The sequence below is a fragment of the Alosa alosa genome, chromosome 10 (assembly GCF_017589495.1).
Source record: "Alosa alosa isolate M-15738 ecotype Scorff River chromosome 10, AALO_Geno_1.1, whole genome shotgun sequence".
Lineage (NCBI taxonomy): Eukaryota > Metazoa > Chordata > Actinopteri > Clupeiformes > Clupeidae > Alosa > Alosa alosa.
Window position 1 is genome coordinate 22,399,855 of NC_063198.1, and position 14,108 is coordinate 22,413,962.

General features: G+C 43.8%; 1 protein-coding gene across 1 annotated transcript in view; it reads right to left on the minus strand.

Moving 5' to 3' along the window:
• lrrn2 (leucine rich repeat neuronal 2) overlaps nt 1-13,668 on the minus strand; it is a 70,228-nt gene extending 56,560 nt beyond the window's left edge. The window contains exon 1 of the mRNA XM_048253798.1: nt 13,400-13,668. The gene's annotated coding sequence lies outside the window, so the exon portion shown is untranslated. The remainder of the gene's footprint in view (nt 1-13,399) is intronic.
• Between the last annotated feature and the right edge of the window lie 440 nt (nt 13,669-14,108).

The following is a 14,108-nucleotide window of genomic DNA, read 5'->3' on the forward strand; positions in this document are numbered from 1 at the left end:
TAATGGCCTATACTTGTGCAGGGACAGTCTATAGTCTAAAATCTAGGTTCAGTGGAGATTGGTGTAGGTTTTTACTAGACCAGATTCTAGTACTCACCCCAAAGATAACACACGCACTTCAACTAATAAGCAGTTTTGTCCGTGGACTTTATACTGATTGCAAAGATCCATATTGACTGTGTTATTTCCAAAATAAAAATATATAATTTAAAATATTTTTTATAGAGAGGTGTGGTCAGTGGGATAGTATATGGTCTAAAACGCTAATTAACCAATCTCCTGGCTCTGGCTCGCCAACTTTCTGTAACCTGCACGACAGGGTAATGGCCTATACTTGTGCAGGGACAGTCTATAGTCGAATATCTAGGTTCAGTGGAGATTGGTGTAGGTTTTTACTAGACCAGATTCTAGTACTCACCCCAAAAGACAACACACACGCACTTCAACTAATAAGCAGTTTTGTCCGTGGACTTTATACTGATTGCAAAGATCCATATTGACTGTGTTATTTCCAAAATAAAAATATATATAATTTAAAAAATATATTTTTTATAGAGAGGTGTGGTAGTGGGATAGTATATGGTCTGAACGCTAATTAACCAATCTCCTGGCTCTGGCTCGCCAATCCTTCTGTAACCCGCACCTATTGGGTAATGGCCTATACTTGTGCAGGGACAGTCTATAGTCGAATATCTAGGTTCAGTGGAGATTGGTGTAGGTTTTTACTAGACCAGATTCTAGTACTCACCCCAAAGACAACACACGCACTCGTGGATAAAGTTTATAATAAAAATATATAGTTTATTTCACAGGTCAAAGTCATTCAATTCAGTTTAAGTTATTTCAATATCAATATTAAAAGAGATGTATTATGTTATATCTGTTTACTATTCTATTATGCTATTTTATATGTTCTATTCTAATATTCTATTTATTGTATTTATATATCCATGTACTACCTTATATTTTTGTTCTATTTAATATCTAAGTCTAATTTTATTTTCCTTTTTAAATACTATTCATATATAATCCTAACCTTATACTATATTACCTAATATCTTGTCTTATATTTATTATCCAATATTATTATTATATACTATAAATTGAACAAAATAAAACCCAACCTAAAACAAAATGTGAGTGCACTCAAGAAAATAATAAAGAAAAGAAAATAAATGAAAAGGGGAAATGGTTCAGTCCAACTTGTGCAAAGTGCAATGTCCATTTCTAAGGATGACAGGAATCTTGTTTAAAGATCTAAGAGGAGTTTCTATCAAGGAATTTTCAACAAACACTCCACCAGGTAAGGAAACTTTTTCAGGGGATTCGACCACAAAAAGGGAACGTGGGGAATGTTTCTTCACTCTGATATCTCCAAAGACAGAGACTTTTCTTCCTGGTGGAATGGTGACAGAGTGGCGTCCATGCAACTTAACATGATTGGCTGATATCTCCTCCTGATGACTAAGGGCAACATGCTGGAACAGCAAGACACAGTCACTATTGATATTGGGTCTTTGTAAGAATTCTTTTCCATGTTTTTCTATGCCACCTTCATATAATCGGTCAAGGACATTGGTTCCAATCAAAAGGGAGATCTGAGTGTTAAAATGGCAATTGGGTACAATGAGGACTAATGAAGAGACTTGTTCAGCAACGCCAGTGATGCTGCTGGGGAAGGAGTATGTAACCCTGATAAGGAACATGTTGGCCACCGGCACCTTCTATCTGGAATAGAGTCTAAATGGGCTGGATGGGGAGGAACGATAAGTTGTTCAAGTAGAATTTTTCTGAAACAGTTGTTACCTGGGAACCGGTGTCAAGGATCACCTTCAATGACTCACATTCAATTCCTTCAATGGAGACAGATGCAGTACAGCGTGGGCCTACAAGTCCAAGGGGAAGGGATTGGCTATTTTGGCATCTTTGTCTGTATCTATCTTTCCCTGTCTGGGTTCTATTCATTATACCATTAATGGGTTTGGGACTCATATGTTGGCACTTAGCTCCTGAACGTCCCGGAACAGGAGCTGCTACTAGTTTGAAGGCATGGAGGTGACCGTATGCTTATTCCTGTGAGCTTCACGTTTTTGTCTCAGCTCTGTGTTCTTTTGATGGACAAGAACGGGGTTGGGGGCACTGACACAGTGGGCAACAATGTGACCATCTTCACCACATTTAAAGCAGAACCATGGCTTAGCATAACGAGGCGTATAATTTCGAGGTGTGGAGGCATTTGTGACCATGCAGCTGGTTTCAATTTGAGTTCTGTTTGGCTGTGGCTCTTTCTTGATGGACAGGGTTGCAATTTGTTTCTTCAATTCAGCTACTTCATCACGGAGTTTTTGTGTGTCATCATTTTTGCTTTCGACTGGGGCTTCAATTCCATAAACAGCATGGGCATGCACTGAAGCTCTTCAGCTCCCTAGATGTTTCTTCATCCTATCTAGTTTAGCTGAACAACGGTCTTCTTCTGTTCTAAGCTGATGAAGCAATTCAGGAAATGAGGGTGGGCTATTTTTCTTCTGTTCTAATTGGAGACCTAAAATCAACAAGTGGTCCCAGCATCCTCTGCAGAACTGTCTAATTAAGTGTTTTTCTGAATCTACAAGTGGGGATCCCCCTCTAGAGATGACTTTAGTGAGGAGGGTCTTAACAAGTCTGTGAAGTCTGAACAAATAATCAGATGGCTTCTCTCCAGAATTCTGGTTTGCACTCAAGAATGCAGCAAAAAGCTCTTCTCCATCTTCCACGACTCCAAAAGCTGATTCAAGATGGTTTACATACGGAACAGGGTTTGCATTAATACCAAGTGGTTTCACCATGTCAGCAGCTGGACCAACCAAGCTCTCTATTATCTTTCTATTTTTTTGTGAATCAGTGACATGGGTGTCACTTAGAAGCAGTTCAACTTGAGTTCTCCAAGCTTCATAATCTACTTCCTCATTTGGTTTTGGAAGCCTACCTGAGAAGTTTCGAATTTTAATTGGGCTACTGTATGGCTGTGCTGACTCATTCTTAATAACGTGTTCCACTACAACTCTCTGAATGCTTGGGGGATTAATGATGTTTTCTTCAAGGCTTATAGAATTACGCACAGATGAGTGTGTGGTTGGAGCACAGTGAATGTCGGACATAGATGGGCATCTGTTACATTCTTGAGTCATGCTAGACGTGTGCTCAACATCAATGCTAGTGTTCTGCATAGGGCTGTATCCTGTGTGAGTTCCTGTGTGAGTTTTCTGTGATACTGTAGATCGAATGCGTCTCAGTTCATTCTCTAGGATGGCCACATAGCCTGATGTGGCACTACCACCAATAGCGCTGAGTTCTTCAAGATATTGCTGGGCTAAGTCCTTGCCTATTTCCTCTTGACATATTTCTCTTATTGTTCTGATGTTCCATAGAGTAGTTGGATCGCTGGGACTAGGTATATTGCCAAGGGTATCTGGGTTGATCCTGGTGATTGACTTTTCATACTCGAATTCTATTAGTACTCTACCATTAGGTTTATTAGGCTCATCAGGGACTCTAATGCATTTTGAAATCTCACCATTTTGTTCAAAAAGAGATCATTTCATTGATGCCTTCAACTATCAGGCCTGTGGACTTTATACTGATTGCAAAGATCCAGACTCTATTTCCAAAATAAAAATCTATATTTAAAATCTTTTTTTAGAGAGTTCAGTGGATAGTATATGGTCTGAAACGCTTGGCTGTAGGCACCTTTTAATGGCCTACTAGAATATCCAGATTGGTCTAGGTTTTACCCCAAAAGACCAAAAGACAACACACGCCTTTCGTGGATAAAGTTTATAATAAAAATATATAGTTTATTTCACAGGTCAAAGTCATTCAATTCAGTTTAAGTTATTTCAATATCAATATTAAAAGAGATGTATTATGTTATATCTGTTTACTATTCTATTATGCTATTTTATATGTTCTATTCTAATATTCTATTTATTGTATTTATATATCCATGTACTACCTTATATTTTTGTTCTATTTAATATCTAAGTCTAATTTTATTTTCCTTTTTAAATACTATTAATATATTATCCTAACCTTATACTATATTACCTAATATCATGTCTTATATTTAAGTATAAGTATATATACTTTTTTGATCCCGTGAGGGAAATTTGGTCTCTGCATTTAACCCAATCGGCGAATTAGTGAAACACAAACAGCACACACACATTGAGGTGAAGCACACACTAATCCCGGCGCAGTGAGCTGCCTGCTACAACGGCGGCGCGCGGGGAGCAGTGAGGGGTTAGGTGCCTTGCTCAAGGGCACTTCAGCCGCGGCCCACTGGTCGGGGCTCGAACCGGCAACCCTCCGGTTACAAGTCCAGAGTGCTAACCAGTGGGCCACGGCTGCCCTTTTATTATTTTTTATAATGGTTCAGTCCAACTTGTGCAAAGTGCAATGTCCAGATCCTACCACAATCACAAGGGTAAGGGGATGTGTAGCCTAACAGGCAGTCCAAAAGGAAGGGGCAAGTTGATGTAGATGGTGACGACGGTTAATCCAAATCCAGGACGATGAAGGAAATCCAAAAGGTATTTAAGAGTTCCAGGGCAAGGCAACAGGGTTTGTTCGGGGTACAACAAAAACCAGTCAGGATTTCAGTACCATACAAAATACAAGGGAAAAGTCTTTCTTCTTTCTTCTTTTCTTTTCAAAGGGTGATCATCAAAGCTTCGTGCGGGGGAAAGAGGATCTTTATATTGTTTTCCAATGTTCGTTTTTAAGTATCCAAGTGTCCGTAGTTCCAAGTATCTATTATGATTTCGAAGTCGTCCATATTTTAAATCTTCTCAATCTTTCTCTCCGTCTCTCATCAGACGTAGTGCTACTTCTTCTTCATTTACCGATTGACGGTTTTCTGTTGTTGTTTTTTAACATTTGTCTCGTGTTGTTGTTTTTTAACATTTGTCTCGTGCACGCATCTAGGGGCTACCAGGGAATTATTGTAATGGGAAGTGGCAATTCATTGGGTTACAATAGCATACAGAGAAGTGAGTCTGTCATGTACTAAAAACCCCTTTCGACAAGACTGTGTGCAAAAAGAATTAATGTACTTGTGTACTTGCGTATTTGTGTGTTTTGTATGCTGTAAGTATGTTTGCATGCCAGTTCACAGTGAGTGCTGGTAATTGGTTGAAATGACGCCTGATGAGCACTGGTGTCCTGGGAGGCCTTGGTATCTCTCCTGCATGTCTGATCGGACAAAGATCCCAACACACACACGCACACACACCTCCTCGCCCCCCTAATTGAATGCTCTCTCATGCCTTATGCATTATTCAGGTGTATAGCTTGTGATATTACATGAATGCCTTGGGCCAGTGCTTCAGATGGGATCCATTTGCATTTCAGTAGCTGATCCTCTGTGTGGACATCTATTGTATACATACGCACATTAACAAACACACAAACGCAAATGCACACACACACAAGGACTTTGTTCCACTGTTTAAATGTCTGTTTGACTTTGACATCATACTTTTTTTAAGTTTTAAAGGTCTTTTAACAGTTTTTCAAAAACGAGTGTCTGAGGTCAAACACAACTATTCATGATTCTCACCTCCCTATGGTGCCCAAGTCTAGCATAAGTGCTGCTATTTTCCCGAACAGAGATAGTTGTATTGGCACTGGAAGCCTTGGGGCCACAGGGATCTGATAGTGTGACGACACAAAGACGGAGATTAGTGGAATCATTTGATGGAGATGAAAAAAAATGTTGATGACCTCAGCTAATCTCCTTTGTGAAAGTAATTAGTAAAGAGATGAGTTAATCCAAAGAAGAAGTTCCTGATGAAGAGGAGGAAGATGAGGAACAGGAGGATAACGATGATGAGGAGGAACAGACGCAGGAGGAGAGGAGAGGAGAGGGGAGGAGAGTACTCCGCTTGAGATATTGTGGCGAAGCGGCCTGTATGGCCTTACACACAGTGCTTGGCTTGATTAGTCTAAGATCTTCCTCATTATCTCCATTATACCTGTAGGCCTCTGTGCAGAGGACTACAGAGCAACACACACACACACACATAGACACATAGACACAACACACCGATAAATGGAGGTATTGCTAAATGAACGGGTTTGGTAATGATAGCGTCCACACGCACAACTGCGTTTCTCCTCAGCAGCCGTTTTCTGGGCTTCTTGTCCTGTTTTATTCCCTTTGAGTATATTTTGAATAACAATCACAGAGATGCCTTTTGATGAAAGAGGGTGTCAAAAGCACTTATTTTGCCAGTGTGCTCAAAGGCTGTGTTTCTTTCAGATGCATAAACCATGAAATATTTCAGGGTGTTTTTTTTCTTCATGGTGTGTGTGTGTGTGTGTGTGTGGGGGGGGTTGCTGCTGTGTTGTTTGTGTATTTGCAAGAAATTGTTAAGATGAGCACAAGCTTAGCTTACTCATTTGAAGCGTTTAAGGCACTCTCCTTTAAGAAAACGAAGGATAAAAAGCCCAACGACAGACGGCTGTGAGACAACACCTGAAGCTAACGAGGGAGGGAGGGAATGGAACCATCACATTTACAGCTGCAGTTCCTGATGAGCTATAACACAGAGGCCGGAGTACAGCTCTCCTTAACTGGCCTAAGAGATGGCGGCTCAGTGGCAGCATATCCTTGATGTGGGGGGAAAAATAAAATAAATCAAATCAAATAAAAAAAATAGCCACGTCCTCCTTCATCACCAGACTGTGACAGCATGCGGGAACGCTGTGTTCCTGAAACATCTATTTCTGTCTCATTCACCTTCGATGTTTGCATTTACAATAAGCGGACAAAATGGCAGACTGATGTGTTTACTAATTCACAGATATGCCCTTGGGGTGACGTTTTTTTTTAGTCGCTCTCCTCCCCTGCTGTCCTCGCTTGCCAGCAAACAGCGGGGGAACTTGTGTGTGTTGAGGAGCGAAGCCATCAAAATGACGTCCCATCCTTCCCTCACATGGCCTGCTCTATCACATGCCTGAACATGGAACATCCCTCCCAACGATCCCAACCATTGCTATTGATGGCCTACAATGTTTTTCCCTGCTTGAGGATTTATGTGCTTCTTGCTTTCGTCATGATACATGTGCCCTTTGTGTATGTGTCACACAGATGAGTGGCAAACCCGGATGTGACAGGATGTGTTCTTTTTCTCAGTTCTCTTTCTCTCTGTTCTCTCTCTCTATCCCTCTCTCTGTCAGACGTATGCTGCAATTTCCCCCAGGGACCTGCGCCCAGGCTTCAGCTATGAGACAGGAGGTGACGTTCCTAAGCCCCCCACTGACCCTCCTACCTCCCCCCGCACACACAAACACACAATGTACCCTGCTGTCATCCCCCTGTGCTCAGGCCTTGGACCCTCTGCACCCAGGGGAAAAGCCTTAGTCAGAGAGATACAGAGAGAAATAAAAAAAAAATGGAGAGAAAATGCAGGAGTGGTTGTGTGTGTGTGTGTGTGTAACTGTGTGTGTTTGCGTTCATGTGTTTGTCTCTGAGAGAGTCTGTGTGTCTGTGTTTCTGTCTGTATGTATGTGAGAGAGTCTGTGTGTCTGTCTGTATGTATGTGAGAGAGTCTGTGTGTCTGTGTAAGTAAAAGAGCACAATGAGGAGCCTGCTGCCCGTCTGGCGTGCTGCCCACTGCTGTGGGGGCAATCTCTGAAGACGAGTCAAAACAATGCCACTGAAAATGCCAGCCAGCCCGTGCCCAGCTCACACCCAGATGGCCTTATCTTGATTGACACTGCCCGCCTGTCGCTGGCGTTTGCAATCTTATCGTTGTCCAGCAGCTCCGTCCCTCCGTCTCCCCCTCCTCACCTAGCTCGGCGTCGGCTCTCGCTCTGCGCTGACCGCTGCCCAAACAGTTGCAATTAATTTTTATTAGGCATCGTTTAATTGGGATTATCTTTAATTCTGCAGGGGGCAATGTAACGCTGTAAAAAGTGGATTATGACTGCCAGGCAGGCAGCACAGGGCCTCTAGAAGGGGTGATAATGATTGGCCATTCCGTGCGAAATGAGCTTTTTTCCCCCCTCAGAGTCAGACGCTGTCTCAGCGCCATTTCACTGGGTGCTCCAGATGGCGGCGCCAGGCAAGGGAGACAAGTCGGAGTAAGACGTGCGGGCGTGGCGGCGGTGTGTCGCTTGCGTGTTTGGGAGACAGTCGCGCCTCGTCAGGAATCAATAATGCACGTGCTCGACCCTGGTAGAGGTGCCAAGGAGCCAGATCCATCTGCTTAGCCTACCCCCCTGTCTTTAGCGCTTAATCATGGCCAACATCTGTCTCCATTGACTCCTGTCTTCATCTGGAGGAGGCCAGGGCAGGGTGGCGTGCCTCTCACTCCTGATCCTCTCTCGCTCTTTTTTCCTCCCTCTATCCTTCCCACCTTCTTTTTCTTTTTTGTCATCCTGTGTGTATCTCTCTCACTCTCCCTCCCTCCCTCCCTCCCTCCCCTCTCTCTCTCGTTGAGGCAGCTGCTTGGTCACTTTTCAGTCTTGTTAGTGTGCGACTAACTCCGGGGAATGATGTAACAGATGTTTATGTGAAAACTTGAGCATCACACATCCTCTGCCACTTACCTTCAGCATGAGATATCTCAGAGGAGAACGCCTTGTGTGAATGTACATATGTATGTGTGTGTTTGTGATTGTGTGTATGTGTCAGGATGTGTTTGTATGCATTTGTCAGGTTGTGTGCATAGGTGTAGATGTTATCGTGTGTGTTTGTGTGTGTGTGTATGTGTGTGTGTGTGTGTGTTTGTGTGTGTGTGTATGTGTCAAGGTCCAAATCCCCATAGCAATTAGAAGTGACATGGGATTTTTCCCAGAGAGGTGTCTCTGGCTGGGGAGAGGTGCAGGCAGGGCTTAGAGTGAGGAATCAGGGCCACAGCAGCACTACATGTAGCTTTCCACATGCTATTGTTTGCGGCTCTCTGAGTCTCTGCGCAAGGCTTTATTTTTAGAAAGGCAAAGAGATGCCATGCCTACTGTACGCCCGCCATCCTGGCAGTCTGTTTGAGAGAGCGAGAGAGAAAAAGAGAAGAGAGAGTGAGAGAGAAGAGAGAGAGAGAGAGGTGTGAAGAGGAGGTTGACCTTTTGTTCTCAGTGGGGACTGTGTCACCTTTTTTGGGCGCAGTGTGCTTTTGTTGACTGCTAAAAATGGCTGAGAGACATTCTAGAAATGCACAGGCTGAATCTCCAGGAGATAAAGCTGTAGAAAGGTACAACTAGATTGCTTTCCTCAATTCCTCCATGGCTACTCCTCCGTCTCAGCCTTCAAAAAAGATTTGATCTCAAGACGTTTCTTTTTCATAAGCATTCCTCTTCCTCTACTGCAAAGTAGGTTCTTTATTTTTGTAAAGCGACCTTGGGGTTTGTGAAAGGTACAGTATAGATAACTTATTACTGTTATTTCATCATTATTTCTCACAGTGTAATTGTATTTTATCTTGGCAAGGTTGCTCTGGACTGAAAGGATATTTTGTATGAAGGTGGTGTTAACAGGTGGTGGTTAGAAACATTGCTACAATATTATTGTATATTATATACGGGTATAAGAGGCATTTTGTATAAAGATGATGAGTTTATATCCAGTGTCCTGGTAAGTGGAAGTGAGAACGTTTGAGAAGCAGAACTGTATTAAGGTTTTGCACCTACGTCATAATGTCATGTGACCGTTTGTTTACAACTAGAGTGGTAGGCAAGAATGGTAGGAAGAAAAAAAGGAAGAAGAAAAGTTTCATACAATTAATGAACTTTTATCACTCACAGGATTCATGACTTTAACGACATTAATGTTACATGATGCTGACTGACGCTGGCTATGTAGGCTACCGTTTTAACGTCTGCTGAGTCTACATGCCTACCAAAACCAGTCGCTGTTCAGTTCAAGTTAAATGATCAAATATTTCACAAATTTCACAGCTTCTAAGAAAGTCTATCGTCTTCGTGTAAACCGAGTTTTGAACAGAGAAAAAAAGTTAGGCTACCATAGGCTACATGCAGGTTCTCCCATAACGTTATCGATACAGATCAATGCACCAAATCAGGGCGATTTTAGTGAAATAACGTTCTATCGGTTCTATCGGCTCTAACGGCTATCAAATATTGAACAATGGGATAATGTTTCATCATCACCTTTATTGATGCCTGAAATGTTGACATTGCTGAAATACAGAGATGTAGCCTACTGAGAGGCAGCTGCAGACAACGATGTTCAATGGGTTCAACTTGTCCCTTGCCTACCAGGTGGATGTAAACAAAGCTATAGAACCTAGAATACGTCACATGAAAAACGTTAACCGTAGCATCATAGTTGGCCCCACAAGGCTTCCGTTTTAACATTCCATATGTTATCTTAATGCAGAGGAAGTAGATTGGGAACCAAATAGAATGTTCAAGCATTGTTTTTGTTTTTATTGTTGAAAGGGTCTATATGAATTTAGCACTGCACTCAACTCATCCCCTCCACCCTCAGGCCAAGCTTCGCACAGAGAGCTAAGGGTCTTGCAGTGAGTTCTCTCCTTTCGCGTGGGCTGAGGACTACAGTTAGTTCCTCTCCTCTTGCCTGGACTTAGGGCTTGGCATTGAGTTCCTCTCCTCTTGCAGAGGGCTGAGGGCTCTAGTTTGATCCTCTCCCCTCGCGGAGGGTTGAGGGCCTTGCAGTTAGTCCTCTACCTGGGGCTTGGGCTCAGAGTGTGAGTGTCTCTCTTATCACTTACAGGAAAACTATGCAGCCAGGGACAAGTCTGTGCAGGCCAGGAGAAGAGGCTTGTCTGTGGCCAATGAGTCGTCTGAGGGGAACATCTTGGCACTTTCGGGAATGAGACGTATGAGGTGCTGGGGGTTAGATATGTGGAGGATTAAAAAGTGATGTTTGAGGGGAGTCGGGGGCAGGGAGGTGAAGGGGCAAATCTCAGAGGGGGTATTTCTGAGACTGAGACCAAATCTGGGAAGGGGCTGTTATGTGAGATGTGTGTGAGCCAAGTGGGGTCGGGGGGAGCACATGGAGAGGCAGTGGCATGGACAGATGTATGGGCCACAGAGACACCTGATTGGCAGAGGTGAAACACAGCTCTCTAGTGCAGTACTTGAATTAGCATTTTTCAAATTAGCATCTTATGTAATGGCACACATAAGGAGTGAGTTTGATTTGTTGTTTGAGGTGGTGCAGAGAGAGAGAGAGAGAGAGAGAGAGAGAGAGAGAGAGTGTGTGTGTAATCAGGGAAAAAATATGGAATCTTCACCATATGTTAATGAGATTATTGTGAGTTATCAAACATAAATGTCACTTTTCACTGCAGAATAACCCAGTCTTGAGCACAAGTGCACTGTGGAGTTTGTTCTTTTTAACAGAATTGATTCATTATCTTCCTAATAGCTGACTTAACCAGCATGCTAATAAGCACTGCCCTGGAAAGGACATTTAAAACAGACTGTACAGTACAGCAAATGACAGCTTTGAAAGGAATGTTAATTATATTTGGATCGTGTGCATGCATGCATGCATGCATGTGTTTGTGTGTGTGTGAGGTTGGAATATGGTTGGGATATTTTTTCATGTGAAATTATTCATGCGTTTTTGTATTTCAGAAACGTCATAGCACACTTCTAAATGGCTCTGTAGCCTAATCAACATGACCATAAACAAACGATGCAATTATCTTTCCAGTCTACTTGTCTGGCCAGGCCATGTGTTTAATTCGCTCATACGACTTTGCTCTGATTATTTCATTCAATTGAGGATGCACATTGATGATAAGCAGTCAAAGTCATTTCACTTTTAAAGGGACAGAAAGTAAATGTTGATACAAAATCTTTTTTTTTGTAAACTAGTAATATCCCTGATTCTGGGTTGGTTCAGATATAAGTCAGTGGCAGATCCACATTCAATCTTTTTAAGGAGTTCCAAAAAATCACTATGAGGTTTCCTGTTCCGTCTTTGACCAGAAGTATGAGCTTATTTCTATGCCTTTGATGTTAACCCCGCATGTCAAGGGTATATGTAACTTGTTCCAAAAATGTGTATTCTGTGAACCATAAAATAAACAAGAAATCAAGACCAGCCAAAAACTCCTCTTGGTTCACTAGGCTCCAATTGTTTTTGGGATGGCATGACACAACACACTTAATATATTATATCATACATACTGTATTCTGAATTTGCACCAAAAAAAGACATGTTTTACATGCATTCAACTTCATAAGTGAGACACACACACACACACACACACTTCCCCCTTCTCTCACACTTAAAAATACACACGTTCAAACAGCGCTACCCACACAAAGTGTGATGAAACGTTGCAAGTTGGTCTAAGCAGAGGGAAGACAGTGTTAAAGCAGCAGTCACTCAGTCAGTCTGTGCATCCTGTCGATAGGCAGTGCAGGAGCATGTTAACAGCACACACACTGGCCCCAGCCAAGCAGCTCCGCCAACACAACTGGCACGGCGACATGGGCAAAGCCCACAAGAAAGCAACAGGGGGAGAGGAGTGAGAGGGAGGGAGGGAGGGAGGGAGAGACTGAAAAGGGGAGAGAAAAATGGGGAGAGAGAAGGGAAAATTGGGATAGAGGAAGAGGTAGATGGGGGAGAGAAAGAAGGAGAGAGAGAGTGGTAGGAGACAGGGAAAGAAGGTTGATGTTGGATGCTGATCACTTCAGTGACATGACGATTGCAGGCAACTGCATTCTATACCTGTCTTTAAAACCTGCAGAAACACACACACACACACACTCAGTGGCACCTCCTCTGCTTACTCCTCCTGCCTGTCTGGCTGTGGAGAGTCACTGCGACACAAACGCACCCTTCCTCTGTGCCATCAGCTCGTTAAAACTCACACACACACACACACACACACTTCAGTGTTGCTGTGCTGTGCCCTTCCATTCCATTCTGTTGTGTGCTGTACTGTGGAACACTGCTGCTGCGTCCCTTCGCTATCAGTATGCCTTGTGTACCCGCACACACACACACACACGTATGCATTAAAAACAAACCACGCACTTATTACACAGGCAGCAACTCCCTCACACCACACACGCACGCGCACACACATACACACACACACACACTCACACCACACCAGCCATCCACACCACTGTTAAAACTGTTGCCAGTTCACAGAGGCGTATAAATAGGCGTAGAAACCAACTGACTGCTGTCATGCTGAAGCACATTCGGACGTGCTCCGCAACCGTATGTGTCTTCTCTCCCTGACCATGAGAAGAGCACTGTCACAGTCCCCGTGGAAACCTGCATCTGTGTGCGCTTAGCCCACCGCTACGTCTTCCTCGAGCATCAGTGTGTGCCTTTTAACACACGACACACGTCGTCTGCTACGCACAGCAAAACATTCGACAAACACAGAGATAAAGTTCCCCCTACCGTGACGAGAAGCGGAGTGTGTGTTTATGTGATTGGGTCTCAGCCTCCGTCTCTGTTCCTCTCCTCCTCCTTCTGTCTCCTTCTCTTTTCCTCCCCCTGTGCTGTTCTTCAGGCGGATGGTGTTTTTCCCCTTGCGCTGGCGGACGCTGCCTCGCTCAGAGAGACCCCCCTTCACCCGCTTTAAAACACCGCTCTTTATTTCTGACACTGTGTGGGCAAAGCTACGGAGGATGGCGCTCTGTGCTCTCTCGTTTGCTTCTCCCCTCTCTCACTCCCTCACTCAGGCTCTCCCTCCCTCCCTCCCTCCCTGCCTTTCTCTTTTCCTCAGACACACTCTCTCTCTCTCTCTGGCTGTGTCCCTCTCTCTCTCTTTCTCTCTCTGGCTGAGGCTGTGTCCCTCGTTCTCTCTCGCTTTCTCTCTCTCTCCCTCTCCCTACCTCTCTTGCTGAGACTCTCTCTCCTTTCCTCCCTTTCTCCTTTGCTCTCACTCTCTCTCTCTTTTTTCCTGCTCTGGCTCTCTCTCTCTCTCTCTCCCTGACTCCCTCTCCCGCACTCGCTTGCTGGCTGCGCGGCGGATGCTGTCAGGGGCTAGTATGCTTGAGCAGGAAAGGCGAAGTGGAGGCAAATTCAGCCCAGATTTACCCCCACCCCGTGTCTTTTCCTCCCTGACTATTCTCCTTCTGCCCCTCCCCTCCCCTCTTCCTTTGAG